Source organism: Bubalus bubalis, chromosome X (assembly GCF_019923935.1).
Source record: "Bubalus bubalis isolate 160015118507 breed Murrah chromosome X, NDDB_SH_1, whole genome shotgun sequence".
NCBI lineage: Eukaryota > Metazoa > Chordata > Mammalia > Artiodactyla > Bovidae > Bubalus > Bubalus bubalis.
The window spans coordinates 38,179,106-38,199,296 of NC_059181.1; the positions used below are offsets into that span (position 1 = coordinate 38,179,106).

Here is a 20,191-nt window from a genome sequence, read left to right on the forward strand (position 1 = left end):
AAGTCCCATGGACATAGGAGCCCAGTGGGCTACAGTCCATGGGGTCTCAAAGATTCAGACATGCTCAACTTAGTGACTAAACAACAAACAGATGTAGTCCTCTGCTTCTAGATCTCTGAAGCGAGTCCTAAAATTTTCAGGCTGCCAGGCCTTGGCCAGTATATTGATTATCAGTCTTGAAATTAGTTTTTTAAAAACATTTGAAGTTTTTCCTGCTTACTTCTAGGATCTAAACTTTCTTTAATTTGCCTGGGACTGAAAGGCTACAAGTAACTGAATTTCCTTGACACTAAATAAAAAGCTGTAACTTTGGTTAAGACTCTGCTAGTACATGATATCTTGCTTTAGATCAGGATTGAGTCCTACTTGGAAAGGTAGAAGTGAAGTGTTAGTTGCTCAGTCATGTCTGACTCTTTGCGACCCCATGGACTGGGGCTCACCAGGCTTCTCTGTCCATGGAATTCTCCAGGCAAGAATACTGGAATGGGTAGCCATTCCCTTCTCCAGGAGATCTTCCTGACCCAGGGATCTACCCCACGTCTCCTGCATTGCAGGCAGAGTCTTTACCATGTGAGCCACCAGGGAAGCTCTGGAAAAGTAGAGGAAATGATGATCATGTTGGCAATTCACCTTCAGTGAAGTGTAATATAAGATGATGGTGAGGCAAAGAAAAACAGCCATATTTCTTGCATCTTGCTTTCAATAAGTCATTCAGTTGAGGCTTGGTTCTTTTCTTTCTTTCTTTGGTAATGAGCACATGATAGCATGATCCACTAAACAGTGTGCAAATATAAGTTGTGTACTTCTCTGTTTCTGGGAGAAACTTGCCTACTGAGGTTTAGAAGAAGCTGTTTTTTTCCTCATTTACACAGCAAGCAATATGATTTGGGAGGTGGAATCCAGAGATCTGAGGTCAGAGGAGTCAAATTCTCAACAAGCTTTTCTACAGTCTGAAATGGCTGACTTTGAACAAATTGCAATGGAGTTAGGTTTTTAAAGAAAAATTTCAATCTGCACATTTGCAGACAACCCCTTCTTATGTCACAGGGAGGTTCTAGGGTTCTACGGGGAGCCTGTGTGAGATAGCACTTTGTAAACATCGAAGTGTGATCCTGGTCATTCAAAAATTTTTAAAAATTTTATTTAATTCATTTTTCAATTGAAGTATACTTGAAGAAAGTGAAAGAGGAGAATGAAAAAGTTGGCTTAAAACTCAACATTCAAAAAACTAAGATCATAGCATCTGGTCCCATCACTTCATAGCAAATAGATGGGGAAACAATGGACACAGTGGCAGATTTTATTTCCTTGGGCTCCAAAATCACTGCAGATGGTGACTGTAGCCATGAAATTAAAAGACGCTTTCTCATTGGAAGAAAAGCAATGACAAACCTAGACAGCATATTAAAAAGCAGAGACATTACTGACAAAGGTCCATCTATTCAAAGCTATTGTTTTTCCAGTAGTCATGTATGGATGTGAGAGTTGGACCATAAAGAAAGATGAGCGCTGAAGAATTAATGCTTTTGAACTGTGGTGTTGGAGAAGACTCTTGCGAGTCCCTTGCACAGCAAGGAGATCAAATCAGTCAATCCTAAAGGAAATCAGTCCTGAATATTCATTGGAAGGACTGTTGCTGAAGCTGCAATACTTTGGCACCTGATGCGAAGAGCCGACTCGTTGAGAAAGCCCCTGATGCTGGGAAAGACTGAAGGCGAGAGGAGAAGGGGATGACAGAGGATGAGATGATTGGATGGTATCGCTGACTCGGATGGACATGAGTTTTAGTAAGCTCCGGGATTTGGTGATGGACAGGGAAGCCTGGAGTGCTGCAGTCCATGGGGTTTCAAAGAGTTGAACACGACTGAGCAACTGAACTGAACTGAACTGATAGTTGATGTACAATACTGTATAAGTTTCAGATGTACAAGACAGTGATTCACAGTTTTTAAAGGTTATATTCCACTTATAGTCATTATAGAATATTGGCTGAATTCCCTGTGTTGTACAAGATCATGGTCCATTTTATTTATTTCCCTTCGTAAGTGTGACTGGCAGACCCCATGATTTCTGAGAAGCTTGGCTTTCACTGGAATGATGAGATAAGCTACTGGAGCGAAGGGCATGTGGTGAGTAAGATCAAAAGCCTTCCTGCAGCTCAACTTCCTTTTCCCCAATTAATCAAGAATAGGACTGAACTTCAATGGGTGAGAGTGTTAAAGCTTGCCATACATTTTAGGAATTTTTCTTAACCTGAAGCCTCATCAGGCTTCCAAAGCACCCTGTTCTCTGGCTTTCTCTTACTCACTGGTTTGCTCAGCCTCCTTTTGTAGCTCATCTTCTCCTCAATCTGTATGTAGCTGGGTCCCAGATCTCAGTGTGTGCTTCTTTTCTTGAAAGTAGTTCCCTCGGTGACCTTATTCTGTGTCACGACTTTTTAAATACTAAGTAAATCCGTGAAACTCCCCGACTTTCTCCTGAAATGCAAACTCCTGTCCCGCTGCCTTCTCTATTTCGATATCTCTGACTCAATGTGTCCCTAGTCTAAACTGATCCTCTTCTTTCAACAACAACAAATACCCACCAAGAACCAGTTCTACTTGCAGTTGTGCCCTTCCTTAAGCTCCCACTTCTTTCTCTCCCCAATTATTTTCTAGATATTTCTTCATGTTTTTCCCCCTCCTCACCAAGGGTGACATGAAGGAGAAATAAGTATCCCAGTTTTAGAGTTGAAACACGTTGTCATCCACTTATTTGAAGGCTGAGGCCACAAGTCCAGGGTCTCCCAGCCAGGTATCATGGATTCTTCTTTTCTCAGCAAACAGCTGTGTGAACTTTGGGGTGGTACCTTTCCCAGCCATCTCAGTGGAATTATTTATAAAGTCATAATAGCCCAGGCTGGCTCCAGGAAAGAGGTGCAACCAAATAATATATCAGCCATAATTTTCCATTCAGCATTTCCATTTTCTCTCCAGTCAACCACAATCCTCAGCCCTCAAGAGTGCTGTTATTTAAAACTGTGAATCATAAAGCTGTATCAAGCCTACCAGCCAGAGGAAATGTTGCCAGATGGTTTCTGACCAGGTACATCTCTTGAGACCCTGAAAACCAGCTTCACGATGTAAGGTGCTTTGGAAGGGCAAATTATTGTATTTATTTTCAGGTTATTAAATTATTTATGCATGCTAGCAGTGGAGATATTTCTCTGCTTTCCAACTAATAAATGTTGACTGCTCTTACTAGGGTCTCAATAGGACTGAGTAAGCTCACAGTAACCTGTGAGTTCTGAGTAACCTTAGAAGTAAGTTTCAGTATTAATGGCCTCTGAACTAAGAATCATTGCCTAGAAATATTTCCTAGACCCTAAAAGATTAAGGTGAGAAGAAACCAATCAAGGCAGAATCTGGCTTGATTATAAGTACTATATTTAATCTTTCTGTAGCTTGCTTACTCAAATTAAAAAGCAAAAATATAAGTGGCCAGTCATTGCAGGTGATGGTTCTCAACCTTGGCTGCACATTGGTGTCCCCAGGGTGCTTGAGGAACCCTGCTGCCTGGGTTCCACCCCCCAGAGAGTCTAATTGAATTGGTTTTGGGTGGGAACCAGGCATCAGGAGTTTTGAAAACTCCCCATGTGCTCAGATGCTCAGTCATGTCCCACTCTTTGTGACCACGTGGGTTGCAGCCCGCCAGGCTCGTCTATCCATGGGATTCTCTAGGCAAGAATACTGGAGTGGGTTGCCGTTTTCCTCCTCCAGGGGATCTTCCAGACCCTGGGATTGAACCTGCGTCTCTTAGATCACCTGCATTGGCCGGTGTATTCTTTACCACTAGCGCCACCTGGGGAGCCCTGTGTGATGCTAATGTGCAACCAAGGGTTGAGAATTCTTCTAACAGGGACTTAAAAATATTTTGTAGACATCTGTCCTAATTTTTTGTTTTCTAGAGGAGACCAGAGCCTCCTGGGGATTTTCCAGATCTTTTACTTACTTGTGGGAGATATGAAAACGAAAAACAGTTCCCCTTCGCCTGTAAACATGATACTTTTGTAGACTTTGGAGCACTAGCCACATGTCCATCACCAGTTCCATGGCATGGAGCAGATACATTTCATGCCCTGTTCATGTAAGAGGTTCTTATTAGCATCTCCCATAATGTTTGTAAGTCCTGAGACCAGCTCACGGTTACCTAGTTGGTAAGTGGCAGACTTGACATTTGAACCCTGATCCCGTATCATCCTCCATTGTTCCCCATCTGCTGGCTGCAAGAGAGGATGTCTTTGCTAAATAGCCACCATATAATTCCACATGAACAAGAAAAATAATGTTAAAGGAGACATTTGGCAGGGGGGTTAACTGTATGAGCAGCTAGGTCTACATGAAGGTAGCTACTGTGCATTGATGACTCAGTGAAAGACTGGAGATTAAGTGGATGGGAGAAAGAATGGAGTAGACAGCCTGGGACAGGGCACTCAGAGCATAGGTGGAAGTGTTAGTCTTGAATGGGTGGAAGGACACATCGTAGGGAAGGAGGAAGGAGCAGTGTGGTTACAAGAGCTTTTAGGGGTCTGGCAGGAAGTTAAGGTGAGCTTTATTTCTGATGACTTCCATTGTTCTTTGTGAAGTCCCCTACATAGGCATGAGTTCTATTCTGAGAGCATGTTTGGAAGTCCAATTTATAAGTCCAACAGAGTTAACGGAGGTACCCAAGTAACACAATCAGCTATATAGTACTGTACTGTAATAGGTTTATAATACTTGTCATAAAAAGCAAACAAAAAATAAATATTTTTAATCTTACAGTATGATATCTTGAAAAGTACAGAAATACTAGCTACACCACAGCTTTTACACTTGCTTCCAGACATCCTGGCCTTGAAATAAAGAAACTGTGCTACTGTACTCTATGGAGTCAGTTCAGTTCAGTTGCTCAGTCGTGTCCAACTCTTTGCGACCCCATGAATTGCAGCACACCAGGCCTCCCTATCCATTACCAATTCCCAGAGTTCACCCAAACTCATGTCCATCGAGTCGGTGATGCCATCCAACTGCTATCTCATCCTCTGTCAGCCCCTTCTCCTCCTGCCCCCAATCCCTCCAGCATCAGAGTCTTTTCCAATGAGTCAACTCTTTGCATGAGGTGGCAGTATTGGAGTTTCAGCTTTAGCATCAGTCCTTCCAATGAACACCCAGGACTGATCTCCTTTCGAATGGACTGGTCGGATCTCCTTGCAGTCCAAGGGGCTCTCAAGAGTCTTCTCCAACACCACAGTTCAAAAGCATCAATTCTTCGGCACTCAGTTTTCTTCACAGTCCAACTCTCACATCCATACATGACTACTGGAAAAACCATAGCCTTGACTAGACGGACCTTTGTTGGCAAAGTAATGTCTCTGCTTTTGAATATGCTATCTAGGTTGGTCATAACTTTCCTTCCAAGGAGTAAGTGTCTTTTAATTTCCTGGCTGCAGTCACCATCTGCAGTGATTTTGGAGCCCCAAAAAATAAAGTCTGCCACTGTTTCCACTGTTTCCCCATCTATTTCCCATCAAGTGGTGGGACCAGATGCCATGATCTTCATTTTCTGAATGTTAACCTTTAAGCCAACTTTTTCACTCTCCTCTTTCCCTTTCAAGAGGCTTTTGAGTTCTTCTTCACTTTCTGCCATAAGGGTGGTGTCATCTGCATATCTGAGGTTATTGATATTTCTCCTGGCAATCTTGATTCCAGCTTGTGCTTCTTCCAGCCCAGCATTTCTCATGATGTACTCTGCATATAAGTTAAATAAGCAGGGTGACAATATACAGCCTTGACGTACTCCTTTCCCTATTTGGAACCAGTCTGTTGTTCCATGTCCAGTTCTAACTGTTGCTTCCTGACCTGCATATAGGTTTCTCAAGAGGCAGGTCAGGTGGTCTGGTATTCTCATCTCTTGAAGAATTTTCCACAGTTTATTGTGATCCACACAGTCAAAGGCTTTGGCATAGTCAATAAAGCAGAAATAGATGTTTTTCTGGAACTCTCTTGCTTTTTCCATGATCCAGCGGATGTTGGCAATTTGATCTCTGGTTCCTCTGCCTTTTCTAAAACCAGCTTGAACATCTGGAAGTTCACAGTTTTTTGGTTTTTTTTTTGAGCATTACTTTACTGGCGTGTGCGATGAGTGCAATTGTGTGGTAGTTTGAGCATTCTTTGGCACTGCCTTTCTTTGGGATTGGAATGAAAACTGACCTTTCCCAGTGATGGAGTACTGTACAGTAAAGTCCATAAAAGCACAACCACTTGTAGAGGATGCATGCACGTGACAATGTTCACCAGATACGTGAACTTATGTGACTAGACATGTGAACACACGTTTGCATCTTTGAAAGTTTGCAACTTGAAAATTCGTATATATGGGACTTTCCATATTAAGAAATAAGTTATCTGTGGGAACATCATGAGGTGGGGTGGGTGGTTTGAGGGGATGTTTGAAAACAACTCGTGTGAAGAGTGGGAAAGAGATACTAGGGAGATAATAGAGGTAGTGTCAGGAATTCGTGAAGGATGGAAATTATGTGAAAGTGTCACTGCACAGACTGTGTTTCTTGTTCACTGCTAGTTTTTCTTTCAGTGCTCAGCATGGTGCCTGGCAGATTTTGAATAAATGGCTGACTTATCGAAGAATAAATATAGTAACACTAAGGAAGTGAGAGATGGGAAAATGGGAGGGTATGGACACAGAGTGGGATTTTAATTTAGTCTCCTGGATGGTGAGTGTTTCCATGTGCTGACAAATTTTGGGTTGTGGCCACAGGAGTAGATGGCAGCAGTGGCATGGAGGTAAAGACCATTGCCATTGGGGGATACCTCAGGCCTGAGATGCTAAAAGTAAGAAGTCACCCTGGATGATAGGGAATGGGTGGGTGGGTATTAGTTGCTCAGTCGTGTCTGACTCTTTTGCAACCCATGAACTATAGCCTGTGTCCATGGGATTTCCCAGCCAAGAATACTGGAATATTCTTCTCTAGGGGATGTTCTTGACCCAGGGCTGGAACCTGGGTCTCCTACATTGCAGGCGGATTCTTTACCATCTGAGCCACCAGGGAAGCCCCGTTAGGGCGTGGAGTGGAGAGTAAAACTGCCAACCACCTGTCAATCTTCAAAAACATACAGAGATTGGTACTTTATAGGAAGAGGTAGAGTGTGGTCTGAGCATCAGCTGTTTACAAGTGGAAGGACAATGGCCTGGAAGTGGCGTTGGGTTATAAGAAAGATTCTAAGAAGCTTCATGGCCATGAGTGTGTTGGGTATAGGAGCAGAGGCCACAGAAGACATGGTATCCTCAGAGGAGAGCTGGGTTCTGCAGAGGACAGGAGTTGAAAGGGACATTCCAGGGAGAGGAGCTTATTCCTCAACAAAGGAGCTGAGGTTCACTGAGAAGACTTTTTTTTTTCCCCCCAGGAGACCTGCAGTTGGAGTCATTAAAGCATTTGTATAAGTTTGAGACATCCAGACTTTACATGATAATTTGGCCCTGACATTCCTCGACATGCCTCTGAGAATCTTGGCTGGGTTTACTCACATGCAGGTGGTTAGCCGGTGATCTGTGTACACCTATCCCCACAGCATTATTTCATCATTCACAAGATGTTTTCAACTGTATTACCTCATTGTGATTTTGACAATCTGAAAAATGTTAACATCTTCAAGATGCATAGATTAAGAACTCTGACCCAGTGTGCTTTCTTCTTCCTAAATTCTGTACCCCATTGCTAAATTCTGTCCCCACTTGGTTTTCTAGACCACCTGCCAAAGTGGCTTTCTTGGGTGCATGCATGCTAAGTCACTTCAGTCGTGTCCAACTCTTTGCAACCTCATGGACTGTAGTGCACCAGGCTTTTCTGTCCATGGGAGTTCTCCAGGCAAGAATACTGGATTGGGTCTCTGTGCCCTTCTCCAAGGGATCTTCCTGGACCAGAGATCAAACTCACATTTCTTACATCTCCTGCATTGGCAGGTTCTTTACCACTAGCACCATCTGGGAAGCCTGGCTTTCTTGGGAGACAGGAGTAACAGCAGGGGAGCGGGGTTATGAGAGCCTTACTGAGAGAGACCCAGAGCACCTCTGCCTGTGGCCAAATACAAATGAGAACCTCTGACCTAAGGAAATTAGTGGAATGAGGGATGTTTTGCATTTTTATAGCTGTTTTTGATGGCCATTCACTTTTAGGTCTTAGATAATCTTTGGCTTGGGCTAAGTAGCCTAAATACAGACAAGAACTATGCTGTGTAGTTCAAATTTTCCTCTTTTATATTCTTATTAGGGTCTGGCTTCTAGCTTCTACAATATTGTACTATGGTAGGTTTAGGATTCTTGCGGTGGTGCTTGAGAAAAAGAATGAGGCATTTCCAAGCTTTGGATTGTTTGTTACAAAGGAGAAAAGAGCAAAAAGTGATCATTTTAGTTTAGCTAGTTTATGTCCAGTTACAATCCACAAGGGCTTCCCAGGTGGCGCTAGTGGTTAAGAACCTGCCTGCCAATGCAGGAGACATAAGAGGCCCAGGTTTGATCCCTGGGTTGGAAAGATCCCCTGGAGGAGGGCATGCAGCCCATTCCAGTATTCTTGCCTGGAGAATCCCATGGGCGGAGGAGCCATGGGCTACAGACCATAGGGTCACAAAGCGTCGGACATGACTAAAGTGACTTAGCATGCTCACACACACAATCCACAATGTCCAAGTCAGTTTAGAAAATGATTGTGTCCTTCCTCTAGTCTAAAATGTGTTGCAATGCTCTGTTACATTTGTGATTTTGATTTATGGCTGAACGTGTACTTGTTTCTAGGAGAAAATAGGTATCAGATACACCTCTCTGGTCTATAGCTATTTTATATTAATGATTTTAAAATATCAACAGACTATGGGTTTAAAGGGTGGTAAATGCACAGGCTTTCCTAAGAAATATTATTATAAATGGGTTTGGTGTTTTTGTTTTATATTTAGTTTGTGTTTCCATTTCCTGTGGTAGGACCACATTTACCCTCATTTAGACTCCCTGGTGGCTCAGAGGTTAAAGCATCTGAAGCGTCTGCCTGGAATGCGTGAGACCCGGGTTCGATCCCTGGGTCAGGAAGATCCCCTGGAGAAGGCAATGGCAACCCACTCCAGTACTCTTGCCTGGAGAATCCCATGGAGGGAGGAGCCTGGTAGGCTACAGTCCATGGGGTCGCAAAGAGTCGGACACAACTGAGCGACTTTCACTTTCACTTTCAGACTCAAAGTTGGGTTCAATAGTGAGGATTATGCCACAGTGGTATGCCTGGGTAAAGACTGTTTCTGGCTGTAGCAATATCCTTAACATAATGTGATTTAAAACCAAAACATACCTGGAGAAGGAAATGGCAACCCACTCCAGTATTGTTGCCTGGAAAAGTCCATGGACAGAGGAGCCTGGCTGGCTGCAGTCCATGGGGTTACATGACTGAGCATGTGTGCATGAGGGTGGAGGGTCACGGGTTGGTAGCAATAAACTGGTAGAACTAAAAAATAAATAAATAAATAAAAATAAAACCAAAACATGTCTTCAAATGGGAACTTGATATATATAGGGCAGTTTTTGTGCATAGCTCAACAGTTCTGATAAAATGATTATCTTATGGTTTATAATATACCTTTAGACCATTTAGGGGGCCAGAATTTCTGTCCTTCTAAATCCCCCTGATTTTTTTCCTTCTACTTTTTATAGTTTTTTTTTTTTTTTTTTTTTTTGTATGGTCTAGGATAGATTTCGGAGAAGGCAATGGCAACCCACTCCAGTACTCTTGCCTGGAGAATCCCAGGGACGGGGGAGCCTCATGGGCTGCCATCTATGGGGTCGCACAGAGTTGGACACGACTGAAGCGACTTAGCAGAAGCAGCAGCAGCAGGTAGATTTGGGCTTCTGTGGTGGCTCAGATGGTAAAGAATCTGCCTGCAATGTGGGACACCTGAGTTCAGTCTCTAGGTCAGGATGATCCCTTGGAGAAGGGAATGGCAACCCACTCCAATATTCGTGCCTGGAGAATCCCATGGACAGAGGAGCCTGGTAGGCCACAGTCCATGGGGTTGCAAAGAGTCAGGTATGACTGAGCAACTAACACACACACACACACACAGAATAGATTCAGATGATCTCTTCCTGAGTCACCTGGAGAAGACCACTATGATACTGCATCACTGTTGTGCAGAAATGTCCCGTCTGTGACAAGTGAGCACTGCTCCTGTCCATATGTACACAGTGCAAGAGCAGGAGAACCAAGAGCTGAATTCATCTTCATTTTTACCTTTCTTTGGGGCAAAGTGAGACAGCTAGACTCCCCCCACCCCAGCATTTTTGCTTCTGAATTTTATGACTTTTTTCCCCTTTAAATCAAGTAAGTGATCAGTTTGATAGATTCTTCATTAATCATAGGTGTAAGAACTTTTTAAAAACAAACTGCTTTAAATTTTCTTATTTTTTTAACCCACTGACCTTAAAAGTATCTTCCATCTGAGTCTTAAACATCAATTATGAGTTTATTTTTTATTCTAGCCTCCTAATGGTGGTGGTCTCAGGGCATTTTGTGGCAGGAAGCTTGGGGACAAATTAAAGGTGAGGATCAGCCTTTGAATTGCCTCAGTCCTTTTGGAAATTTCACTTCCCCACCTATTTGCATAGAGATCATTCAGTGAGCATTGTCTCATTCTTTGTTTGGAAGTTTCTCCAAAATGGAGAAGTTGCTATGGTTTTAAGACATCGCCTCTATTGCTCTCCTAACTTGGGAGATGCAGGTTCCAGAAAGAGCAGTTACTTCTTGGCTGTATGATCTATTTGTCATTGTTGTTTAGTCACTCAGTGTCTGACTCTTTGAGACCCTATGGACTGTAGCTTGCCAGGCTCCTCTGTCCATGGGATTTTCCAGGCAAGAATACTGGAGTGGGTTGCCATTTCCTTCTCCAGAGGATCTTCCCGCCTAGGGGGTTGAACCAGCTTCTCCTGCATTGGCAGGTAAATTCTTTACCACTGAGCCACCAGGGAAGCCCATGTGATCTGTTATACCTTAGGATAAAGTTGAATGTATTTGCTTAAACTCTCAGCTTTCATTGGTGTTATGACGTTACTTGTCCAGGACAGTGGTTCCAATACGTGTTAAACTTCCAAAGGCTTTTGCAGATCTAATAAATCTGTGCTGTATCTTAAGCAATGAAATCTGTAGTCTTAGGACTGTGTAGAAGACACATCAGTTAGAGAACATTCTCTAGTGAATTGGTTCTAAAATTATATCTACCTTAATTGGTGTAAACTGCTTGCCATCTAATTGAGCTAATACCATTAAGGTTTCATCAGTCTGGCATTCTGAAGTCACCCCAGACAATTGATCTTCATTTTGTACCTGTAGCAGTGATGATGCTAATTGGTAAAATTCCACAGCACGGAGTTGTAGGATTCCAGAATAGTGTTTCTTTGGTTGGTTTGTAGACTCTCCTTTTACATCCAAATCAGCGGCTATTAACCCTTTTTAGACCATTTTATTTCAGAGCAATGCTGCTACAAGATAATCTACAAAGTAGAATCATCAGAATATTAAGTTTGAGCTGGGGGCAAAGAAAATTGTGTTAACAAGCAGAGCCAGAGTTCATTTTAGCTATTAATTCTGTTGAGCTACTGTACTTTCCAGAGTTCACTTCCATTTGCCCGCTGGCAGCTAGAAAGGAAGGTTTGAAATGGTTGGCCTTCTGGCATTTAATTAATCTTGGAAAAGGTTGAAGTCCGGTTTGATTTCATGACTGAATGCCGTAATAGTCGCTGACTGTCTCAGTGTTACACGGTCAGGAAGCTATCTCTACCAAGTGTGACACGTGTGAATATCTACAAAATGGCTCTTATCAGGGAGGGGACACTTTGAAGATTTGAATACTGAGTGATTTCATTATTGTCATCACTATTAATGAGAAAAAATTTTGCTCTACTATTCAAGAATATAAACCAGATTGTTAACTGATAAAGAGGAAGAAAAATCATCTGTAGGAGGGCAAACCTCAGGGGGCTATTCAGCCATATAGGGAGAGAAGACTAGAGTCATTTGGTTTAGATTTTCTTTTTAACTGAAGAAGTCTTTCCCACTGTTTCCTGGATCAAGGAAAATCCAACCTCCAGAGATGGGGCACATATAACCCCATGAAGTAGTCTAAGGCAGTTTACTATAGGTTTATATACAAAGACATTTTATTGTTTTGTTCTTTTAAAAAGAATTTATTGACGTATAGTTGATTTATTATACAGTGTTTTGTTAATTTCTGCTGTACAGCAAAAATTTATTCTTTTTCATATTCTTTCCTATTATGGTTTGTCACAGAATATTGAATATAGTTCCCTCTGCTATATAGTAGGACCTTGTTGTTTATCCATCCTGTATATAATAGTTTGCAGCTGCTAATCCCAAACTCCCAATCCTTCCCTCCCCTGCCCTCCCCTTTGGCAACCACAAGTCTCTCCTCTGTCTGTGAGTCTGTTTCTGTCTCATAGATAGGTTCATCTGTGTTTTATTTTTAGATTCCCCATATAAGTGATATCATATGATATTTGTCTTTCTCTTTCTGACTTGCTTCATTTAGTGTGATAATCTCTAGTTGCATCCATGTTGCTGCAAAGCATTATTTCATTCTTTTTTATGGCTGAGCAATATTCCACTGTATGTATATATGTATATGTGTGTGTGTATGTGTATACACACACATCTTTATCCATTTATCTGTCAATGGACATTTAGATTGTTTCCATGTCTTAGCTTTTGTAATTAGTGCTACTATGAACATAGGGGTGCATGTATCTTTTTGAATTAGAATTTTGCAAAGACATTTTCTTGAACGTGCCTTCTTAAAACATTTATCTTTTTGGTCTTTGTTTTGTTTTGGGGAGCAAAGCAGAATATGTTCACTTGTATTTGCATGTGATAAACACATTTTTAAGAGATCTTTAACAATTTCCTGATGCTAAAGCCAGCTCAGTTAACTGTTAAGGAGAAGATGCATTTTAGTTTTCTAAGAAGCAGGTCATCCTCATTCATTCAACCATCAGTCAGTTATTGAGTACATCCTTTGAATAAGACCTTACTACAAAGCTAGATAATACCTGAATTTGGCTTTAAGAGCCATAGTCCAATAATAGAAGCTATGTACACAAATTGTGGTTACAAAGTGGACCAGTACTCCTATAGATGGTAATAAATTTAAATTTTAAAAGTGCTTCTAATGTTTTTCAGTGAAGTAATTTTTACATCAGAAAACTTTTGTTAATTGGTTAGTATAGAATTGACAGTGTTGGCTGAGGTAGAGATTCAGTTACTTCTCCAAGTAAATCTAGATGGTGAATTTCATCATGAGAAATTTCTTCAACATACACATTCACAAAGAAAGTATATTCTCTGAATTTTTTTAAAAAAACTTTTTTCTTTTTATTCATTTGTTATGGAATTTGAAATTTGGATATTTTGTTCATGTCATTGTGAACTAATTATTGGGTCATATAGCTAATGGAGAAGGAAATGGCAACCCACTCCAGTATTCTTGCCTGGAGAATCCCAGGGACGGGGGAGCCTAGTGGGCTGCCGTCTATGGGGTCACACAGAGTCGGACATGACTGAAGTGACTTAGCAGCAGCAGCAGCAGCATAGCTAATGGAGCATTTCTTATTTATGAGTTAGTGCCATCCGGTCTCTTAGGTTTTGTTTTCCTTTTATATTTCCCAATACTTTCTCAATTTGGATAAAGTAGTCTTCCCTGGGAGCTCAGACAGTAAAGAATCTGCCTACAAGGCAGGAGACCTTGGTTCTATCCCTGGGTTAGGAAGACCCCCTGGAGAAGTGAATGGCAACCCACTCCAGTGTTCTTGCCTGGAATAATCTTCAGGACAGAGGAGCCTGGCAGGCTACAGTCCATGGGGTTGCCAAGAGTTGGACATGACTGAGAGACTAACACTTTCATGCAGACCATAGAAAACATATATTTAATAACTATAGTTTGTATTGCTGTTTCGTTTTTAAAATGCTTATCATTTTTAAGGATCTTTTATTCTGGGTTTTTATATATCTACCTTTTTGCTAATATATATATATATATATATATATATATTTTTTTTTTTTAAATTTTGTGACCTAACTCCTGCCTTCAAATTTTATTATATTAGAGATGACTTACAGATGCCTATGTCAGAACTAGTTTAGTCATATTAGGAAAAAATTGATGTTAGATAGCACTATTATCCTAGTTCATGGTGGTTAATACTTGGAAAGTATGCTAATCAAAATATTTAGAATGAGTCATTCTCACTTTTTCACTTTTATTTAAAATTATCTTTTGGCCACGCCTTGTGGCATGTGGGATCATAGTTCCCTGACCAGGTATCGAACCTGTGCCCCCTACATTGGAAGTGCAGAGTCTTAACCACTGGACCACCAGGGAAGTCCCTTGGCTGGCTTTTAGGAATGGGCAGGAGAGAGTCTCCATGATAGCAGCATTCCTGATTCCTCTCTCTGCTTAGGGACTTTATTCTCAGCATCGAGTTTTTGCCTTCTTGCCCCCTTTCCTTCATGAGGGGCCTCACATTTATTGACACAGCTGTTTACAGTATCCAGAGGGTCCTCATAAAACTTCTTTGCAGCCTCTTGGTGCCTTGTGAGATAGGCCAGGGACATCACAAAACTGAGACTCAGAGGTGTAAAAACTAGCACTTGAATCTCAGCTGTCTGATGCTGCTAACCCTCAACTGCCTGTTATATAAGCTGATAAGCTGTGATCAGGAGGTGTCTGGGAAATGAGCCCTTCTGCTCACTTGAACAAATGTGAGGACACTCAGCTCAGACAAAGGCCACAAGAGAAGCAGGGTGTGGTCCAGCAGGCAGGGCCATAGCCCTGGTTCTGACTCCACCATGAACATCCGGGCAGGGGTCACTGTCTGGTCCTGGAACTTTGATATCTGCTGACTGGATTCCGTGCAGCTTCTATTACTGCCCTCTCAGATCCTCCTGGTTTGATAGCAACCTTCCACAGAGGGTCCTTCTATGATTTCTGGGGCTTCCTTGATGGCTCAAGCATTAAAGAATCTGCCTGCAATGCAGGAGATGCAGGAGACTCAGGGTCGATCCCTGGGTCAGGAAGATCTCCTGAAGGAGGAAATGGCAACCTACTATGATTTATGATTTCCCACTACAAAAATAAAGGACATCTTTACCCTGAACCCCAAAGTTTGGAAAAAAGCTAATTAATCTAGTCAATGAAATCGATTTGAGGTTAATTTTATTTATTTTATTTTTACTTGGCCATGCCATGCAGCATGCGGGATCTTAGTTCCCTGACCAGGGATTGAACCTGTGCCCTCTTTATTGGATGTGCAGCATCTTAACCACTGGACCACTAGGGAAGTCCCAATTTTAGATTAATTTTAAAGGAAACATGCCCCAAGACCTAGTTTGAATTTTGTACTCAAACTTGAGTGGAGGAAGGATTTTCCAGGAGAGGCGCCTTTAAATAAAGTAAACTGTTGTGGACTATCTCTTCTGTTAAATTTTGTTGAATTTTGGCACGACTTTTGGGGGCAGAGGCAATGTCAGAAAAGGATGTTGCTTCTGAACTATTTCCATTTCCCTGGGAAAGATGGTGTAGGTCTCTGGTTAAATCACTTGTGAAACTGACACCACTTCCCATCCTTTATTGATGAAAATTAATGATATTTCACTTTTGGAAATGTCCTTGCCAGAAAGAGAAGAAAAATAAAGCAGGCTTTGAGAACCTTGAGAAAAGTGATACTTAATGTTTGTTGATACTTAATTAAGTGATACTTAATGTTTGTTGAAAACTTACTGTATGCTCCACACTGTGTCACCTCATTTAATCCTTTGCAGAACCTTGTATTATACTACCTTTTTAGATAGTAATTTAACAGATAAGGAAACTGAGGTAGAGAGAGTGTGGCTCCCCCATTGCAAACTCCAGAGAGGGGCAATACAGGCCTTCGATGGTGACTAGTACCCCCACAAATTTCACTGCAAGCTTCCAATTTCTGGTCAAGGATTCAGTTAGTCATTTCCAGATAAAACTTTGAAAATTCCTTACTGAAAGCTCCACTAATGTGTGTGTGTGTGTGCACGTGCGTGCGTGCGTGTGCATGTGCTTAGCCACTCAGTTGTGACCAACTCTTTGCAATTCCATGGACTATAGCCCGCCAGGCTCCTCTGTCCATGGGATTTCCCAGCAAGAATACTGGAGTGGGTTGCCGTTTCCTTCAGGGGATCTTCCTGACCCAGGGATCAAACCCGTGTCTCCTGCATAGGTAAGCAGATTCTTTACCACTGAGCCACCAGGGAAGCCCTACTATTGTGTACACACTTGCTAATTAGGAGGTTATTTTCCAAACTTCTACAGATTGTACTCTAGCCTCAGACAGGCCACATTTGAGCCAAATAGTGCAAAAGCCTCTTGCTGTTGATTAGAATAGCTAAGAATATCTGCCCTCTCCACACTTGAATAAGTCAAGCCACTTAGCCATAAGACAGAAGCCATTTCTTTTTTGTTTTCTTTTCCCCATGCTCAAATTGTTTCATAACCAGTACTCTGACTTTGAGTGAATAGCTATTATTCACCCTTTCCTGGTAGAGAAACATTTAAAATTGCAGGTTAAGCTCTGTTCCAAAGAGCTGTTGCTGTTCCCAGTCAAATGTCTTAACACTTAGGATCAGTGAGACCACCAGGCAAATCTCCAAGGTTATGTTTGGATGAGAATTAACACAAAGACAGTAGAACAATGTGGAAAAAGTTGGAACTCTAGCCCCAAGGCCATTGATGACACCAATATTGAGGTCAGTGCTGAGGCACCTGCTGGAATGCGCCAGCCCAGGGGTCTCCCAGGCCCTGTACCCCCTTGTGACCAATAGTCAGGATGAGGGCCAGGCAGGGATTTTTTTTTCCCCATTCCTTCTCTCATCAGACTATTGTCCTGTTGTAGAAACATCCCAGGGCACATTGCCAAGCTGTCACAAAGCGTGTGCCTGTAAGAAATTACCCCTTCATAACTCAACATCATTGTTGCATCGTGACTTTCTGAGAGGTTTTTCCTTAGCTGGCTACACTGGGAGTTCCTGTGTCCTGGCTGTGATCTCAGCTTACTGCTGCTTTATCCTGCAAACTGGCCTTTGGGTATCCTAATGGGCAGATTTCCTTCCTGTCAAATTCCAAAAGTGCTTGTAAGTCTCTTATATTTCAACTAAAACAAACAAACAAACAAAAAAACTCAAAGTGCAGTTTTTAATTCCTATGACCCATGAGTTCCTGTGAATCCACTTATTCTGATATGGCTTTAAACCTCATACACTATGACATGTATTTGCTTCTGCTAAGATTTCCCCAGTTGGCTTCCATTTTACATGTTCAAGGTGGTGTCTGTATCTAAGAGATATGTAATCTTGCGCCTTTGGTCCTAGGCTTAGGATCGTCGTGACGGGCATTGCTTCAATTCCATTCTGAGTCCCTAGGGTGGCCCAGTTCAGTAGAGCTTGTTTTCCTTCCCTCACTGCTTTATGATTGTTATGGTTGGGGACGCTGAACTCAGATTTTCCTTCCCGGTTGCCTCTTGAAACGCTGCCATCTTTCCCCACAGGAGAGCAAGCCCCTGCTGATAGGAAATCTCTCCATGTGCACATGGCTGCTTGCCAGCATCGATGGCTGCCAATGGTTTTGTCTAGTTGCAAGCAGTTGATTTTCCCTGGATGGTGGACTGGGCCACACAGGTGGCCCGTGGCACAGTAGGCTCTTCTCTGAGAGATGATTCTTTGTGGAGAAGTTCCTCTGGTGTGCTTAGGGTTCCCACACACATTTGTGACAGTTGAGTGATGCAAAAAAAAAAAAAAAAATAGCTTTTCGTGTTGCTGTGGTTTGGGGCTTATTGTGAGGCAGAGGATATATCGAGATTAGGGTATGCTGCAGGCCCCTCAGGAGGTAATGGATTGCCCCAGCCCCAAGTGGGCCAGGTGGCTGTCACATTGGTGCCGGAGCCCCCCCAGGAAACCACTGCCCCCTCTCTCTAGAGCCTGTTGAAGAAAAGTATTAAGGATTCCGCACTGTGTGCCCTGACTTGGCTGGACATGGCGTGGGACCCTGGCTAATAACTCTGCAAAAACAGGGCAGCTCCCTAGAGCTGGACACCTTTGGGAGCTGAACCTCTCTCCCCTCTCACTCTCCAATTCTGGAAAAATGCTGCAGCCTCTGATCTTCTATTTTTTAATTAAAATTGTATGGATTTTTGTCCTTAACTCTATGTGGTACACTCTCTAAAGCACAGAAGGCAGGAGGCCCTCTGAGGTACAAGGAGTGCTACTTATTAAAAAGTTTTTCAGTAGAGTAGAAAACACTAGGATACATGCTCAGAATGAGGGTAAGTATTGCTTTGAGAAACCCTCATTTACATTGTATATACAGGGTTTCGATATAAATCTTATTTCTTACATAGATTGATTGTGGTCAAGTCTGAAACCCTTGACTGTTAGATGAATCTCAAATTGTCTCCCATTCCCATAAACAGAATCCCTGGTGGCTCAGATAGTAAAGAATCTACCTGAAATGCAGGAGACCTGGGTTCGATCTCTGGGTTGGGAAGATCCCCTGGAGAAGGAATTCACAACCCACTCCAGTATTCTTGTCTGGAGAATTCCATGGACAGAGGAGTCTTGGTGGGCTATAGTCCATATCGTTGCAAAGAATTGGACATGACTGAAATGGCACCCCACTCCAGTGTTCTTGCCTGGAGAATCCCAGGGACAGGGGAGCCTGGTGGGCTGCCGTCTATGGGGTCTCACAGATTCAGACACGAATGAAGTGACTTAGCAGCAGCAACAGAGCAACTAACACTTGCACTCTCCCATCAGCTTGCTTTTCCAAGTGGCCCAGCTTCTATCCTGCAAAACCTCCACTGTGCAGAACCAGTCTTAGTTATATAACCTGGGGCACTGCTAGGTCTTAAATCATCAGACAGATTAAATCACGGCCACACTGTACTCTCTGAGGCGAAGGATATACTCATGGACTTAAGATTTTTTTTTATGAGTTACAACACATTGGTTTTTCTATTAATTCTCAGTTAATAAGAAAACTGGGCCCCAACACAACACTGTAAGCACTTAGGTTCGTTGGCGCTTCTCCCTAGAACCCAGGAGGAGGGTAAAGTGGGCAGCAGGCCGGGACCTTCTCTGGGGAAAGGGCAGGCCTTGGTGCCTTTGGTGTTCATGCTGTGATAGGCGGGAGTGGTACAATACCTAGTGGGAGTGGTACAATACCCTGGGCCTCCGACCCAGAGCATAGGTAAGGAATTGTTCTAGCAAGCTCCTCTGAGCCACATCTAGAAAGTATCCTCAAAGACATATTTATTTAGTCTTTAGAAGGAGAATGAAATGAGAACAGTGGCAGTTGCGGTTGCTTGGGTGTTGATTGTTAAGCATGGGCCTAAGTGACTTAGTTCATATTATCTCATCTGATCCGCTTAACAGCCCTCCTAGGTGGCTGTCATCATCCCCCTTTGAGGAAAAAGAAAACTGGGTGTTAGAGAAATTACGTAACATCCAAGGTTGCACGCCTGAGTGCCAGCGCAGGAAGCCCAGCGCATTAAGCCAGCACTCACATGCCATGGGGAGCAGGGTGGCCTCTTTATACTGATTGTATAGTCCCTCCTGTCTGGAATGTTCTCTCCTGCTTATCCCTTGCCATCAGAATCTATTCCATCTGGCAGGCACCAGCCTGCATGTTAACTGTCGTGAAGCGATTTCCTGTTCTCTGTACCCACAGGGCACGTGTTCGTCCTTCTTGTGGCGGTACATTCTGCTGCATGTTGACTTACTGCTGTCAGACGTAGTACCTGCTCTTCCAGTGCAGTTCTCAGTGGACGGCTCTATTGCTGCTTTGGTTTCAGTGAGGAAGTACCCACTCTCACCATCGTAAGTGAGAGTGGGTACTTTGGCAGTACCCACTGTGGGGTACTGCTTTGGCAGTGGGGCCTGCTTTGGCAATTTCAAGTTCAGGCTCCACTTTTCCTTCATCTCTGAGCAGTGATCCTTGTTCTTTTTTTTTTTTTTAATTTTCATTGGAGCATAGTTGCTTTACAATGTTAGTTTCTGCTATACAGAAAAATGAATCAGCCATAGGTATGCATA

General features: G+C 42.7%; 1 protein-coding gene and 1 non-coding gene across 2 annotated transcripts in view; one reads left to right on the forward strand and one right to left on the reverse strand.

Moving 5' to 3' along the window:
* Positions 1–20,191, forward strand: part of TSPAN7 (tetraspanin 7) — a 129,494-nt gene that overhangs the window by 57,393 nt on the left and 51,910 nt on the right. The gene's annotated exons all lie outside the window — the stretch shown is intronic.
* TRNAG-UCC lies at positions 14,387–14,459 on the reverse strand. Its single transcript has one exon. It is a non-coding gene; the product is annotated as a tRNA-Gly (tRNA).